This window comes from Myotis brandtii, unplaced genomic scaffold (assembly GCF_000412655.1).
Source record: "Myotis brandtii unplaced genomic scaffold, ASM41265v1 scaffold179, whole genome shotgun sequence".
Lineage (NCBI taxonomy): Eukaryota > Metazoa > Chordata > Mammalia > Chiroptera > Vespertilionidae > Myotis > Myotis brandtii.
In genome coordinates this window covers 7699915-7710078 of record NW_005356635.1, presented here as the reverse complement: position 1 = coordinate 7710078, position 10164 = coordinate 7699915, and positions in this window count along the sequence as shown.

Sequence of the window (10164 nt, the reverse complement as noted above, 5' to 3'; positions counted from 1 at the left end):
CATTTTAAAGAATGTTTTATTTTTGAAACAATAACTGGCTGTCGTTTTAAAGGACTAATGAACAGAAAGCTAGCTAGAAAGAACCCTAATAACCAAGGACGGAAAGTAAAGACCACATAGAAACTGGTAGAAAGGGCAGAGGTGGGAAAGGGCTGGACAGGCTCCCACAGACAGCAGTTGAAGTTCCAGAGAGATATCTCAGCTGTGGGGGTTTCCAGCTTGGGGCGGGGGGCTAATACCCAAGATGGGCACACCAGTAGAGAGCAACAGAACTGAGAAAGGTGCCCACATAACATCAGGCTGTGAAAAGTGGCAGGGTTTCTTTCCACCAGGGCCAATGCACAAAATGTGGGCACCCAGTTAAGGGCCAATGCACAAAATTTTGTGTGCAGCCACTCACCTTGGGCTCAAGCAGAGGGAGAGCAGAGTGGACTGGAGCAGTGAAAGCATAAGCTAGGTTTGGGGGATCTGGGGTTAGGTCTTAGAAGACCCCGGTTTCCTGTACTGAGCCATTCCCTCACACTGCAGAGGACATCTTTCTCAGGCAGAACTTTCCTACTCAGGCAGTTTTTGCCTGGCGGGAAAACAGTTGATCCACCCTACTGGAAAACCCCTTGCCCCACCCTGTGGAGTTTCTGAGGCCATTTAACAGACTGAGAATAACAATTAGCCTCCAGGCAGAAGCAATTGCCCCACTATGTTGGAAAACCTCTCACCCCACCTGTAGATGATTGCCTGGGGCTACTCAGACTAAATCCAATCAGACTGCAGGCAGAGGTGGGTCTCTGGAGACTTTGAGTCTTTGCTGATCTAATTGGTCAGAAATAGCATTTGGGTCCCCACTGTAGATATCACCCCAGAACACACAGTGAAGCAAGAGCCAGCAGGACCCCAAGCAACTTCAGCTGACACCTGAGGGACCAGCTTCGTGGGGGGAGGGAGAATATCTCAAAATAGGGACAATAAAGGTGTGAGACTCAAGGCAGAGCCAGCCTCTGAGCTCAGGAATCTCTGACCACTGTAATACCAGGGGCTTCAACTTCTAGGATCTCAATAATGTTGCCCAGTGCAGAAAAGAACAGTGACTTACATTCACCTGCACTAGAGAAGCTCCTAGGAGGTCCAGGATAGACACACCAAGGAGCAGATTTAAGAAAATCCAGCAAGCCCTGCTGGAGGCAAAGACCAACAAGTAGCATAATAAATGCAAGAGGTCTGTCAGAATGCTAATGGACCTTGGGGCTTTAGCAAGGGCTAAAAGCTATGCACTAATTTTTCTGTCGAGACAATGGTGACTGAAGGCAATTTCCTAACCAGATAATCTTTTACTGTTTACCAAACCTTACCTTTGATATGTCTGTTTGGTTTGCTAAAGGGCAAATGTATATTCTAGTAAATAAAAAGCAGTGGGTCTGGAGATTCAGAGAGCTACTCCACTAGAGGGTAAGGCCTCCGCCTGGTTTTCCCCCATGCCTTCTAAATTTAAATTTCTTATCTAATATATTCATGTGCATGCATCCCCTTCTCCAGGTTCTGAATCCTTGCTGCAAAAGGTTGTGGCAAAGCCCCACAAATAGTGGACCCAAAGCACCTATATAGCAGCTGGCAGCAATTCAGAGGGGATATCCCTCCCACAAACGGGACATCAACAATCAAGTCCCAATTACAACAGGAGAGCCCAAGTAACACACACAAGGGACATTCCTAGAATCTAGTTCAGGTGAACAAAGAGATCACACCACTGGACCCCAAAAGACACTTTCTATATAAGGCCATCCCACAAAGACTGGGAGGCATAACAGTTCTATCTAACACATAAAAACAAATACAAAGAGACAGTTAGAATGGGGAGACAAAGGAACAAACCCCAAATAAGAGAGAAGAAGGAATCTCCAGAAAAAATAACTAAATGAAATGGAGGCAAGCGACATATCAGACATAGAGTTTAAAGCAATGGTTATAAAGATGCTTAAGAAACTTAGTGCAAGTTACAACAGCATGAATAGGGAAATACAGGTCACAAACAAGAACTGGACAAAAATGAAAAAAGATATACCTGACATCAAGAACATAGTGGAAGAAATTAAAAGTAGATTGGATGAAGCACAGGATAAAATCAGCGATTTGGAAGAGAAGGGAGAAATACATACCCAATTAGAGCAGCAACTAGAAAAAAGAATTAAAAAGCAAGAAGGTAACCTAAGGGAGCTCAAGGACAACATGAAACAGCAATATCTGCATTATAGGAATACCAGAAGGGGAAGAGGGTGAGCAAGGGACAGAGAACCTGTTTAAAGAAATTGCAGAAACATTCCCCAACATGGTGAAGGAAAATGTCACATAAGTTCAGTAGGCACAGAGAGTCCCAACCAAGATGAACCCAAAGAGACCCACACCTAGACATATCATAATTAAAATGGCAAATGTTAAAGACAAAGAAAGAATCTTTTTTTTATTGTTGAAAGTATTACATATAGTATTACATATATTTCCTTTTTCCCCCAGTGACATAACTCTGGGCACGCCCATCCCCCATCTCATGCCCTCACCCACCTAGTGTCTGTGTCCATTGGTTATGCTTATATGCATGCATACAAGTCCTTTACCTACCCCAACCCTGCCCTTCCTTCCCACTGAAGTTTGACACTCTAACTGATGCTTCTCTGTCTCTGTATCTATTTTTGTTCATTAGCTTACAATGTTCTTTATATTCCACAAATGAGTGAGATCATGTTATATTTATCTTTCACCAACTGGCTTATTTCACTTAACATAATGCTCTGCAGGTCCATCCATACTGTTGCAAATGGTAAGAGTTCTTTCGTTTTTGCAGCAGCTTAGTATTCCATTGTGTAGATGTACCACCATTTTTTAATCCACTCATCTGCTGATGGGCACTTAGGTTATTTCCAAATCTTAGCTATTGTAAATTGTGGTGCTATGAACATAGGGGTGCATATGTCCTTTCTTATTGGTGTTTCTGGTTTATTGGGATATATTCCCAGAAGTGGGATTACTGGGTCAAATGGGAGTTCCATTTTTAATTTTTTGAGTAAACTCAATATTGTTTTCCACAGTGGCTGTACCAGTCTGCATTCCCACCATCAGTTCACAAGGGTTTCTTTCTCTCCACATCCTCCCAAGCACTTGTAATTTATTGATTTGTTGATGATAGCCATTCTGACAGGTGTGAGATGGTACCTCATTGTTGTTTTGATGTGCATCTATCAGATGTTTAGGGCTAGAGCACGTTTTCATATGTCTCTCAGCATTCTGTATGTCTTGTTTAGAAAGGTGTCTACTTATGTCCTTTGCCAATTTTTTGATTGGATTGTTTATCTTCCTTTTGTTAAGATGTATGAGTTCCCTATAAATTTTGGAGACTAAACCCTTATCGGATATAAAATTGGCAAATATGTTCTCACATGCAGTGGGCTTTCTTATTGTTTTGTTGATGGTCTCTTTTGCTGTGCAGAAGCTTTTTATTTTGATGTAATCCCATTTGTTTATTTTTTCTTAGTTTACATTGCCCTAGGAGCTGTATCAGTAAATATATTTCTATGACATATGTCTGATATTTTGCTGCTTATGTATTCGTCTAAGATTTTTTATGGATTTTCATCTTATCTTTAAGTCCTTTAACCATTTTGAGTTTACTTTTGTGTATGGTGTTAGTTGGTGGTCTAGTTTCATTTTTTGGCATATATCCGACCAATTTTCCAAGCACAATTTATTGAAGAGACTGTCTTGACTCCTTTGTCAAATATTAATTGAGCATAATGGCTTGGGTTGATTTCTGGGTTCTCTGTTCTGTTCCATTGGCCTATATGTCTGTTCTTGTGCTAGTACCAGGTAGTTTTGAGGATAGTGGCTTTGTAATATAGCTTGATATCTGGTATTGTGCTCCCTCCAACTTTCTTCTTCTTTCTCAAGATTGCTGTGGCTATTTGAGGTCTTTTTTTATTCCAGATGAATTTTTGGAGAGTTTTTTCTAGGTCTGTGAAAAATGCCATTGATATGTTAATGGGAATTGCTTTGAATCTCTAGATTGCTTTGGGTAGTATGGACATTTTAATGATGTTGATTCTACCAATGCATAAACACGGTATATTCTTTCATTTGTTTATGTCTTCCTCTCTTTTTTCAGCATCCTGTAATTTTCTGAGTACAGGTCCTTTACTTCCGTGGTTAAATTTATTCCTAGGTATCTTAAATTTTTTTGTTGCAATGGTAAATTTTGTTGTTGTTGTTGTTGTTGTTGTTGTTGTTTTTAGTTTCTCTTTCTGTGAGTTCATTATTAGTGTATAAAAAAGCCATAGATTTTTGGGTGTTGATTTTGTATCCTGCTACATTGACAGATTCATTTATTACATCTAGTAGTTTTTTAATGGAGTCTTTAGGGTTTTCTATGTACAATATCATGCCATCTGCAAATAATGACAGTTTTCTTCTTTTCCAATTTGGATGCCTTTTTATTTCTTCTTCTTGCCTGATCGCTATGGCTAGTACTTCCAGTACTATGTTGAACAGGAGTGGTGAAAGTGGGCATCCCTGTCTTTTTCCTGTTCGTGGGGAAGTGGTTTTAGTTTTTGCCCATTGAGTATGATGTTGGCTGTAGGTTTGTCATTTATGGCTTTTATTATGTTGGGATATGATCACTCTATTCCTACCTTCCTGAGAGTTTTCATCATGAAATGATGTTGGCTTTTGTCAAATGCCTTTTCTGCATCAATTGATAGGATTATATGGTTTTTATCTCTCAATTTGTTTATGTGATGTACCATGTTTATTGATTTGCAGATATTATACCAGCCTTGCATCCCTGGAATAAATCCTACTTGGTCATGGTGTATGATCTTTCTAATGTAATGCTGCATCTGATTTGCTAGGATTTTGCCATCTATGTTCATCAGAGATATTGGCCTGTAATTATCTTTCTTTGTAGTATCTTTATCTGCTTTTGGGATTAAAGTAATGCTGGCTTCATAAAAAGAGGATAAGTTTTAGTTCTTCTTTGAATGTTTGGTAAAACTCCCTTGTGAAACCATCTGGTCCAGAGCTTCTGTTTGTTGGAAGTTTTTTGATTATTGCTTCAATTTCCTCCATAGTTATTGGCCTATTGAGATGTTTTGATTCTTACTGATTGAGTTTTGGAAGGTTATATTTTTCTAGGAATATTCCCATTAATTCTAGTTTGACCAGTTTGTTGGAATAGAATTGCTCATAGTATTTTTTTTTTTTACAATTTTTTGTATTTATGTGGGTCTGTTGTTATTTTGCTTCTTTCATATCTGATGTTGTTTGTTTGGGTCCTCTCTCTTTTCTTCTTGGTGAGCCTGGCTAGAGATTCACCAATCTTGTGTATCCTTTCAGAGAGCCAGCTCTTGGTTTCATTGATTTTTTTTGGTGTTTATGTAATTTATTTCCACTCAGATCTTTATCATTTCCTTCCTTTTGCTCACTCTAGACTTTATTGTTGTTGCTCTCTTTCTAATTCTTCAAGTTGTAGAATTAGATAATTTATGACCCATTTTTTATGTTTTTTGTTTGTTTGTTTGTTGTTGTTGTTGTTGTTTGAGGTAGGCCTGTAGTGCTATGAACTACCCTCTCAGGACTGCTTTCACTATATCCCATAGATTTTGGATTGTTGTGTTTTCATTGTCATTTGTTTCCAGGATGCTTTTTATTTTTAATTTGATCTTTTTGGTAACACAATCATTGTTTAATAGCATGCAATTTAGCCTCCAAGTGTTTGAATTTTTGTGAGTTTTTATTGTAGTTTATTTCTAATTTTATGGCACTGTGATCTGAGAAGATGCTTGATATGATTTCAATCTTTTTGAGTTTTGAGAGACTTTGCCTGTGTCCCAATATGTGGTCTATCTTTGAAAATGTCTCATGTGCACTTGAGAAAAATGTATATTCTGTACCTTTGGGGTGCAATGTTCTGAAGATGTTAATTAAGTCCATTTGATCTAGTAAGTTGTTTAGGATTGCTGTTTCTTTGATGATAGTGATGTCAATGGGATATTGAAATCCCCTACTATGATTTTATTGCTGTCATTCTCTCCACTGATATCTTACAGAAGTTTGTTTTTTTTAAATGTATTTTGGGGCTCCTTCATTGGGTGGATATATGTTTACCAGTGTTATATCCTCTTAGTGTATCAATCCACTTAGTATTATGAAGTGGCCTTCCTTGTCTCTTGTTATGTCCTTCACTTTGAGGTCCATTTTGCCAGATGTAAGTATTGCTACACCAGCTCTTTTTTTCATTTCCCTGTGCCTGAAAAATATTTTTCTATCCCTTCACCTTTAGTTGATGTGACTCTCTTGTTCTGAGGTGGGTCGCTTGTAGACAGCATATACATGGGTCATGTTTTCTTATTTATTCCGCCCCTCTGTCTTTTGATTGGCACATTTAGTCCATTTACGTTTAATGTTATAATTGATAGGTACTTGTTTGTAGACATTTTTATTCTTTATGCCTGCGTTCCTTCTTCTTTTTCTATTTCTTATTTTAACAACATTCCCTTTAGTATTTCTTTGCATTGCCAGCTTGGTGTTGATAAACTCCCTTAACACTTTTTTGTCTGTGAAGCTCCCGGTTTCCCCTTCAATTTTGAATGATAGCTTTACTGCATAGAGTATTCTTGGATTCAGTCCCTTTCTTTCCATCACTTTGTGTACTTCATTCCATTCCCTCTGGCCTGATGTGTTTCTGTTGAGATATCATTTGATAGTCCAATGGGAGATCCTTTGTAGTTAATTGTCTCTCTCTTGCAGCCTTTTAGATTTAGTCTTTGTTCTTAATGTTTGCCATTATAATTATAGCATGTCTTCATTTTGGTCTTTTGGGGTTCATCTTGTTTGGGACTCTCTGTGCTCATGTGACTTTTTTACTTCCCCATTTCAGGGAAGTTTTCTGTCATTATTTCTTCAAATAGATTCTCCAATTCTTGCTGCTCTTCTTGTCCTTCTGGCACACCTATTATACGTATTTTACCTCCTTTCATGTTGTCCCAAAGCTCCCTTAGGCTCTCTCCTGTTTTCTATTTTTTTTTCTCCAATTGCTGTCAGATTGGGCTTGTTTCTCTACCTTATCTTCTAACTCACTAATTCGATCCTCTGACTCTCTTAGTCTAATGCTGAAAACTTCCATCATTTTTTTTTATTGCAGCTATATCACTTTTGATTTCCTCTTGGTTCTTACATAGGCTTTTTATTTTCTCTTCCATCTAGTTCATGAACTAAAGGACCATTACTCTGAATTGTTTTTCTGACATATTGTATGCCTCCATTTCATTTAGTTCCCCCTTTTGGGTGATTCCTCCTTTTCTTTCTTTTGGGGATTGTTTTGCTGTCTCCCCATTTTTGCTATCACCAAGGTGTCCAAGTGCTAAGTTGTGGGGCCCTGAGCCACAGTGTCAGGCTTGGTGTGAGCATCACACACCACGAGAGTCATGGAAGAGCTTAGGTGCCAAGACAAGCAGCCACTGCTGATTGTCTGGAGCCATGCATATACCAAGAGTCAAAGTTACATGTGCACTTAGTGGCCAGGTTGCGTGCCCACCACGGGGGTCAGCAAGGGCCCTGTGTTTGCTTGCCAAGACTCAGAGTCATGGGCACGGTTGGGGCTGGTGGAATGGCTGCCATGATTGGCAGTAGCCCCGTCCACATGCAGTGGGAATCAGAGTCACTGGTGCTGGGTGGCTGGGTCATGTGGCCACAGAAGTTCAGTGGGGTCCCTGTGCATGTGCAGAGACTCAGAATTGCAGGTGCGGTTGGGGGCAGATGATGTGGCCACTACGGTTCAGTAACAGCCACATGCGCCAAGAATCAGAGTCACAGGCATGGTTGGGGGCAAATCCAGAACATGCTGAGAATCAGAGTCATGGGCACAGTTTGGGGCAGGGGAAGTGGCCATTGCAGATCAGTGGGAGACCTGCTTGCACACTGCTATGGCAGGTTAGTTGGAGGGGAACGTGCTCTGGGACTCACAGGAGTCTGCAGCCAGGATGGCTGTGGTAGTGAGGCTCAAAGAAAGAATCTTAAAGCCAGCAAGAGTGAGACAGGATATTACCTACAAAGGAGTTCCCATTAGAATGACAGCTGACTTTTCAATGGAAACACTTCAGGCCAGAATGGAGTAGCAAGAAGTAATCAAAGTAATGAAATTCAAGGGCCTAAATACAAGATTACTGTATCCAGCAAGGCTATAATTTAAAAATTGAAGGTGAAATAAAAAGCTTTCCAGAAAAACAGGTTCAAAGAGTATATTACCACCAAACCAGCAATGCAAGAATTGTTAAAGGGGCTGCTTTACTGGTAAGAAGAAGAAAAGGAGAGAGAGGGGATCATAGGCCATCAAGAAAATAAAAATGTCAATAAATAAATACCTATCAATAATAACCTTAAATGTAAATGCATTAAATGTTCCAGTCATTTTCTCAGAATAAATGAGAAAACATGACTCATATATATTCTGTCTACAAGAGACCCACCTCAGAGCAAAAGATACACACAGACTGAGAGTGAAGGGATAGAAAAATATATTCTGTGTAAATGGAAAGGAAAAAAAATCACAGGTAGACATACTCATATCAGACAAAAGACACTTAAAAACAAGAGACATAACAAGTAACCAAGAAATCTACATCTTAAAACTAAAGGCAATGACTCAATAAGAAAATATAACCTTTGTAAACATATATTCACCCAACATAGGTGCACCAAAGTACATTAAAAAATTCTTGATGGACTTTAAGAGAGAGATGACAGTAATGCAGGCATGGTAGGGGACTTTAACACCCACTTATATCAGTGGATAGGTCTTACAGACAAAAAATTAACACGGAAACAGAGGCCTTAAATGACACACTTGGTCAGATGGATCTAACCGATATATACAGATCTATTCTTCCCAAAGCAACAGAATATACATTCTTCTCAAGTGAAAATGGGACATTCTCCGTTCTCAAAGATAGACCACATGTTAGGGCACAAAACAAGTCTATGCAAATTCAATAAGATTGATATAATACCAAGCATCTTCTCAGGTCACAATAGAATGAAGTTAGAAATTAACTACAATTAAAAACTCAAAAACACTCAAATACATGGAGGTTAAATAGAAAGTTATTAAACAATAAATGGGCACCAATGAGATCAAGGAGAAAATTAAAATTTCTCAGAAACAAGTGAAAATGAACATACAACTGCCCCAAACCTATGGGACACAGCAAAAGCAGTCCTGAGAGGAAAGTTCAATGCACTACAGGCTGACCTCAAGAAACAAGAAAAAGGACTAATAAACTATCTAATACTACCACTAAATGAATTAGAAAGAGAACAGCAAGAAAAGTCTAGAGGGAGTAGAAGTGATAACCAAAATGGTGAGCCAAGGTTTTTATCACGGGGGTCATGTCTTGCAAAGCCAAAGAATGAAATTGCAGACCATGAGATTTAAGCAAAAGTGTGGAAAATTTATTACAAGCAGATTTAGACTCCCCACACTGGAAGGGATGCCCAATAATGGGCTTCCCGTGAAATCTTGTAGTCTAGGTGTATATATTTGCTATAAGCCTGCTCTATATCTATCCATGTCATCACCTGATTGATTCCCTAAATTGTTCTTACCCAGCAACGGACCTGAACTTTCACCTTACTGTTGCAGACCCTCTCTAGTTTCCCATGCCTCCTGCTTTGAGTCCAGAAGCATTTTATTATTTCTGCATGGTTGGTTCCTGTGATTAGGCTTGTTCAAACTGCCATGTCTGCCCCTGCCTATGTTCCACCTACCTTTGTTTTCCATTGGACCACTTCCTGTCTGCCTGCATGTCAAGCTAAACCTCTCAGTCTCCCTGCTGATTAGGAGACCCCAAAATATTGTTAGGAGCAGGGGCAATGGATGCTCTGGGTACTTCCTGCTCAAAGGAGACGTGGCTTAGAAGCAGTTGTTAGGGTCCCATTGAAGGTGGGCGATGTAGGGGTCCACAGAAGAAGGTTGTGGCTTCCATTTGTGGTTTCATCTGGAGGGCCATTTGGAGTTTTATAGCTTCTATGTGAGAAGAAACAAAACATATTAGGAAGCTCAATAAGCAAGGGCCAGAGATAAGCTATAGAAATAGCTAAACAAAGGGCCAAGAAAAGGGGTCAACCAGC